We start from the raw sequence: 6,127 nt of genomic DNA, 5'->3' as shown, positions 1-6,127 counted from the left end.
TCTGGGGCAGGGAGTGGACCTGCACAGAGGTATCACCGTGGGCTGTTTGCAAAATCAAGGTCCCTGAGCTTTGCCAGGCTTTTATATCCCTGGGATTGTTGAATTTGCACTTGGGCTCCTGGCTGGTGATTCTGCCCTCTGACTCCCACCTGTACCATTTTTTTGGTGCCATGTGCTGAAAAGGCAAGTTGTTCAAGTGCTTTACATCCCTTCAGTACGGAGGGCACCTCAGAAGTTTCAGGAATCTCTTTCTGAGGGCTTTGGTTTGCAAAGGACAGCTTTCATCCCTTGGATGGTGTAAAACCACATTGTCACAGCTGTGCCTGGCTGCAGGAGGATGGTACCCTGATAGGTATGTACCACACTTAATCTGCCACCCATAGCAGCTGAGGGGGTGTCTGTGCTGCTTTCCAAAGGGACTGTGGCCTTTGTGTGGGGTGGTGGATCCTGAGCTGTCCTGCTGGGCTGTCCCAAAACTGAGCCTGCAGCTCACAAAAGCTGTGAGTGAGAGGTGCATGCCTGGCATCAGCTGCTCGTGGGTGGCCTGTGCTACTGGAAGTCACAGCAATGGGACAGGAGACAAAGGTGTTATATGATTTTCTTGCTAGGAAGTGATGCTAATACTGCTGTGCACTCCCACCTCAACATCCTGACAGAATAAACAGCACTAATCCCACTGGACACGTGCTGTCCAGCCCAGCTGGGGTTGGACTCAGGCACGTAACTAAAGCACACAAGGGTGTCATTTAGCAATTGAAGAAATGCCTTTTGGCAGCCCTTCACCTTCCCAAACCCTCCCAAGAAGTGCAGCAGACCCCTTCAAATGTACCATTTCCTTGAAAGAAGGTGTGATTCAGGCCCCTCACCACTGGTGAGTGGTATCCCCAGTACCCAAAATGCAGCTGGGATCCTCTGGTCTGTATCCAGCCTCCCCAGCCCAGGCAGTGCAGCTGGGCACGCCCTGGGATGGGCTCCCTGTGCCAGGAGCTGGCGCCTCATATCAGCCATGCAAGCGTGTTTTGGATGGGTGCTGTTCAGGGGCACAGCAAGCAGGGACAAGGCAGTCCCCTGCATGGTCTGGGGAGGGGGATTTCCCCTGCAGGGAAGTGCACAGACCTGCCATTTGCTGATTATCCCTGTTTTATTAGTTGTGTTCAGTCTGAGCTGATGAGGGGCAGCTTTCAGTCAGTACCATCTGTCCACCTTCGTGTGGGAATCAGTAAAGTGCTGGGAAATGGGCCAGCACTGGCTATCTACAGCCTCAAAAAAATCACAGGGCTGTGTTTAGAGCAATCCTGTATTGCTGTGCCCAAAGCCACAGAGAGTTCTGCACCCTTGGCTCTGCATTTCCACATCATGCTGTGGCTGCATCTATATGAGGTAAAATTTAAATAAAGCAAGGCTTTGATTCTTCTTTATCTCATCATGGCCTGCAAGGAGCTCTGGTCCTTGCTGGGTCCTCTAGATGGCAATATTGGAAAGGACAGCAACTGTCCATCACCGCTGTGTCCCTGCAGGTCCCGGCCATCAGAGCCCAGCCCACCCAGCTCCAGGGACCTCCCCTGCCCTGCCGGGCTCACCAGACCTCAGGAACCTGCTGAGTCCTCACCAGCACAAAGGACAGGAGACCCTGCTGGACACCGACTGCTCTGACACCCTCAGCCCCTGGCAGGAGCCACCACCTTCTCAAACCCCTGGAGTATGGAGGAGCTCACACACATCTCCCCTGTGCCTTGTTTCCCCCTTTAATCCCAGATGCTTGTTGGCCATTTTTTTCCCTACTAAGCTTCAGAATGATGAGTTTAAGGCCAGTGGCCACAAGCTGACTGCAGGGTGAGTTTTTTGGTCAGAGATGAGCAGCAGCCCTTGCTGGAGCCCACAAGGGCACCTTCCCCACGAGCTCCCCGTGTCTACAGGTGTGTGTCCCACATCACCTGGGCACTAGGCCATTCCTAGCACTAGGCTTTGCTGACATCTGCAGCCAATTTGTGGTCATCATGGCTTCCTGCACTGTTGCAAGAGGACTTTCTCTTGTCACAACTCCAAAAGAGTGTTTCTCACCAGATGTGGGGAGTTTTGTGAAAGAAGCTTCTTGGTGAGGTGAAGATGCCATCTGAGATGGCCTCTCAGATGCCAGTAAGCCCAAATATAATCTCACAACAGTAAATGAAAAAAAAACTCTTTTGGCCACACATCTGTGATTGGAGAATAATTGGAAGGCGAGGCAATTAATATGGAAATGGAGAAATGGTGTCCTTGCTGACAACCCTAACAAAATCTGCCAGGCTGGTGAGGGAACCCAGGGACTGGGAGTGTTTGTGTACTCTCTGTGTCCAGTGCAGGCGTAGCACAAACCCTGCCCAGCACAAACCCTGTGTGTGCCCCCTGCTTTCCACCTCCCTCACTCAGCTGGGAGCCGTGTGTGTCTCACTTATCCCAGAGGCATTTGCAGCACACCTGGTGCCTGCAGCCAGGTTAACCCCAGAGGCTGCTTTGCACCTCGCTGGTGGCACTGGGGACAGTCTGGCTGGCAGGGGCAGCCCTGGGGACAGTCTGGCTCCTGGTGCTCTGTCCCTGCCATGGCCAAGCAGGGAGTGGCACAGCAGCTCTGATGTCCCTGAAAGCCCCTGGAGCTCAGATAAGAAGAAAAGCAAAGTCTCAGGGTGCTGCAGAGGTGAGGTGTCGGGGTGAGGCTGTTTCCCTTCCCAGCCAGGGAAAGCAGAATTCCAGCCTGTCACCACTCAGGGCTGCTGGAGGTCTGCTCTCAGAACAGTGTTTGGGGGCTCTGGAGCATGTTCCTTTGGGACTTGCAGTCCTTAAGCAGCCCCTCTTGGTGCTTTTCCTATCTCCAGCCCTCACAGTCCCTGCTCTTGGAACCTGGGTCAGAGCTACAAATCTCTCAATGAGTGCAGGAGCCCTGCAAGGTTCAGGATTCTGGGGTAGCAAAGCCTTGAATCTGTTGTCCAATATTTAGACATGTGTATACACAAAAGGATTGGGTCTTTATTAATTGTTCTTTCATAGGAAATTCCACCAGCTGTCCTCCTCCCAGGGGTGCCAGGGATGCTCCAGCCCCAAGGAGCCCATATATGGTTGCAATCTCCTAAGGCTGCATGTTCCACAATAGTGTGGTCATGGCTACTTTTAAGGATATGTGTGAACATTGCTCCCTTTCCTGTGTGCATAAGCTCCCAGGAATGTGGGAAAAGATTAAAAATGTGCATAAATTAAAGCTGTCAGCTCTGTACAGCATGTCAGCCCTTCCACCTGCAGCAGCCAGGGCAGTTCTGCCAGCCTGCCCACACGGGTGCTGGGCAGGGCAGGGCAGGCACTGCAGGGCAAAGGATGCTTTGAGAATAGGAAAACACCAACTGGCTGAGCATGGAAACACTTGGCAATGTAAATGTGCCCGGGCTGAGGCAGCAGCAAAGATTTTTTTCTTACTCTTCCTCCTCTCAGCACTGGTCTGAACCAAAATGTACCTTCTCTGGGTAGTAGCTCCAGGGGTATGACCTTGAAACCAGCTAAGGACAGCAGGTCTCTCATCCTCACAGCATCCTCATTCCCTGCAGTGCCTTGAAGTATCTCCTCTGCACCCTTTGATGATGGATGGCTGAATCTGCTCTTCTGTGATTCAACTCACTCTTAGAATTCCCACAGGTACAAGAGAAAAGAGAACAAGAGATGCAGCATTGGTTGATTTTCCCTTTTTTCAGGTAGTTAATATTAATCACTGGTGCTTTGGATGTGCTATGTGAATTCTCACAGGTTCTGAAGCTTTTGACATCTGCAATAAGAGAGAATTGGAAATGGCCGTGACAGATGGGCCAGGTTTAATGCAAATTTCTTCCCTTCTCCATGTACTCTGCCATTAATTTTTAGCTTTGAAATAGCCCTGAACATCCTAAAGCTGTTTAGCTAAATGATGTCTGAGTGGTCTGAGGTCACTATTTGCATTGGTGTCCATTTCTCAAAGTGCAAAATCAATGGGCCAGCTCAGGTGACACAGTTCTGAAACTGCACAGAGTATGTCTGGAATATGTTTTCCACCATGGGACCCCACACCTGTGTCTGCTGCTCACACAAAAATGTCCAAATTCTTACAAAAGGCAAACAAATTTCCCTTGTGGTTGGTTTCTGCTCTGCATGGGCTGGAGCTCTGTTGCTGAGATATTTGCTGTGTTATTCCTCAGTTCTGGTGAGATGCCTAAAGGGCTCAGGGCTATTGTCGTGCTAGAGAGAAGCCAGGCCTGTGGAACTGTGACATTCCTGAACTCAGCTCCATCAGGGACTTGTTGCTTCAGCTGCAATCTGTGCTCCAGTGACAGAGCTGATAATAGACACGGCGCTCGTGACAAGGGTGTAGGGGTTGGGTCAAAAAACTGCCTGGAAAAAATGGATCATCCTGGCTTTACAGATATTCAGTTTGAGATTCCAGAGCTGGCATTTGGCCTCGGCAGTGCTGGCAAGACTGACTTCCATTGCTCCAGGGAGGAGAGCCCAGCTGGGGCCAGGCAGGCCTGGCTGGAGCAGTTCTGTGTGCAGGGCTGGCTGGGCTGGCACGGGAGCAGAACTGCTGTGGATACACACAGGCAGGGAAGGATGCACTGGCTCCTCAGGCTGGGAAAAGGAGCACCCCCTGGCCTCCCCAGCAGTGGATGTGGCTCAGGACACTGAGTGGAGATGATGGTGCTGCTGGAAGTCCTGGAGCAGCACAGTTAATACCTGCACTCCCTGGCCGCCCAGCCTCTGCAGCAGAGTAAAGCTGAGGCCGGCGTGTAAATATTTATAGCCAGTTACCAGGTTTCATATTTGGCCAATCCCTCTGTCCCTCCTGGCTCCTGCCACTGGATGTTTGTGGCTCTGGGTTGCCAAGGACACTGGCAGGGGCAGGATCCTGTCTGCAGGGAGCCAGGGGCAGTGCCCAGGGCTCGGAGTGACCCTTCCTGCAGCCAGAGCTGCTTCTGCCTCTGCTGCCTCTGCACAGCAGCCCCTCCCAATCCCCCTGCACCTGCACCCAGCCAGCAGCTGCACGAAGGGTCCAGCCCTTCCCAAAACAGCCCCCCAAATTTGGGGGCCTCATCAGCCCCCCAAAGGGCAGCACTTCCCACTGCCCAGCTCAGGTTTGCTTCAGGGAGGTGCAAAGGGAATGTGCAGCACCCAGAGCGCTTTTTGTCTTGGGACATGCCTCTGTCACCCCTCCTGGCAGGGAGCTGCTCTCCTGAGGGGCTGGTTCATCAAAATCTAAGTAGTCTGTGCACAATTTTTGTGTTCTTCCTCACATCCAGAATACCTAATGCCAAATATTTTTCCCTGCTGTTGGTTCAGTTTCTTCTGTTCCCAACTCTCACTTGAGCTGCTGAGGGAAAAAAAAAATCCCAATCTGCTTTTACTGAAGAGATTTATTTCAGTTTGGAAGTGGCAGGAAGACAACTTCTCTGTAGCCATGCATATGTCTGAGATCTTTCTCTTGGGTCTCTCATTTTGACTTCAAATCATCGTTAAATCAATTTTCTTCAGTAGAACTCAGCAAAGAAGTGAGTTCTGTCATTTTTACTTAAGAGATGATTCCCAGAAAATTTGGTTAAACCAAAGGCAACACACCCATGCTCCCTTTGTGCCAGCTAAACTAAGCCAGTTGCAAATCCCATCTGACTGGAAGGAGAACAAAAGTCCAGCACAGACAAATCTCCTTCACAGCTGGGTATCAAGTCTAAAATCTTTTGTTGGAGAAAGCTGCCTGACAGCTATTTACTGCAGCTCCTTCAGCACACTGAGCTCAGGAAATTGCATTCATAATTTCCTTAGTGCCAAGTTGTTTGTAATTTTCCCATGACTATTTCTTTTTTTGTTTGTGAAACAAAGCCTCTGGAAATCTTGCACAAATTTTCTTTTTGCCTAAGTGTGAAGCTAACATGAAGTGTATAGTGCAATGGGATACCACTCCCTTGATTTGTTTGGCATAAAGAATAAGAACCCCAACCTCATTTGTGACTAAGTTTTCCATCAATAGTCTTATAATTTTAATGCAATCTGTTTTTTCAGCAAAGAGAAAATTGATCAGATACAGAAATTCAAAATGCTCATCTGGCCAGCGCTGTTGGACACAAGGAGAAAGCAGAAAAAG

The sequence above is a fragment of the Pyrgilauda ruficollis genome, unplaced genomic scaffold, assembly GCF_017590135.1.
Source record: "Pyrgilauda ruficollis isolate IOZ18807 unplaced genomic scaffold, ASM1759013v1 scaffold7, whole genome shotgun sequence".
Classification (NCBI taxonomy): Eukaryota; Metazoa; Chordata; class Aves; order Passeriformes; family Passeridae; genus Pyrgilauda; species Pyrgilauda ruficollis.
The sequence above is the reverse complement of the archived record's forward strand: the minus strand, read 5'-3'. Positions refer to the sequence as shown.